The sequence below is a fragment of the Microtus ochrogaster genome, unplaced genomic scaffold (assembly GCF_000317375.1).
Source record: "Microtus ochrogaster isolate Prairie Vole_2 unplaced genomic scaffold, MicOch1.0 UNK91, whole genome shotgun sequence".
Classification (NCBI taxonomy): domain Eukaryota; kingdom Metazoa; phylum Chordata; class Mammalia; order Rodentia; family Cricetidae; genus Microtus; species Microtus ochrogaster.
In genome coordinates this window covers 1,036,459-1,036,821 of record NW_004949189.1, presented here as the reverse complement: position 1 = coordinate 1,036,821, position 363 = coordinate 1,036,459, and the positions used below count along the sequence as shown (strand labels likewise).

The 363-nt window shown below is 45.2% G+C and overlaps 1 protein-coding gene across 3 annotated transcripts in view; it reads right to left on the bottom strand.

Annotated features, from left to right (window-relative positions):
* Positions 1-363, bottom strand: part of Tep1 (telomerase associated protein 1) — a 43,384-nt gene that overhangs the window by 38,073 nt on the left and 4,948 nt on the right. The window lies entirely within an intron of this gene.

Below are 363 nucleotides of genomic sequence, written 5' to 3'. Positions count from 1 at the left end.
CTTGGCCTGTGTACGCTAGCAAGCAGAGTTCTTCCATGGTTCCTCAAGTTCCTGTCCTAGCTTCCCCCAATGACGGGCTGTGACTTGGAAGTGTGAGCCAAAAAGTCTCCTTTCCTTCCCTAAGTCACTTTTGGTTAGAGTGACTTATCACAGCAACAGAATGAAACTAGAACATGCCTCTTCTCTGGTTCAGACACAGCCATGATTTACTCCACACGTGATATTATCTACTCCACATGTGATACTATCCAGTCCACATGTGATATTATCCCCTTCACCTGTGATATTATCTACCCCACACGTGATACTATCCAGTCCACACGTGATATTATCCACTCCACACGTGATATTATCCAGTCCACA